Genomic DNA, 444 nt, shown 5'->3' on the forward strand with positions numbered 1-444 from the left:
GACGACAAACTTTCCATTTAAATATATGTTTTATTTCTTGAAGAACGACGAACTTCTTGTTCCTGTGTGAATTACTAGTGTAATGTGTGCACGTTTTTGTAAAGGATAAGAGTTAGATCGTGACCGTATATAACAAAACCAGAAATCGGTGCCGCGACATTAGAGGGAGGGGGGCGGTGGTGAATTTGCGTAATGAAAAAGTCGCGTAATGAAAATTTAGCGCTCGACTAGTGGGCGCTAAAAACGCTAAAATTAAGTTACCGCAATAAAATCAAGAATTACAGTATGCAACTTTGCACAATGCCATATTTTTAACACCAAGGCCAAGTAAATGCCATCCCCTGGGAAGGCTGAAGAGTGATGTATGACCTCCCAAGCCTTACAGATAATCGGCCATTACAGCTGGAAAAGGTCGGAATGATGAAGGGATGATAACTGAACATC

Source organism: Branchiostoma floridae, chromosome 3 (assembly GCF_000003815.2).
Source record: "Branchiostoma floridae strain S238N-H82 chromosome 3, Bfl_VNyyK, whole genome shotgun sequence".
NCBI lineage: Eukaryota > Metazoa > Chordata > Leptocardii > Amphioxiformes > Branchiostomatidae > Branchiostoma > Branchiostoma floridae.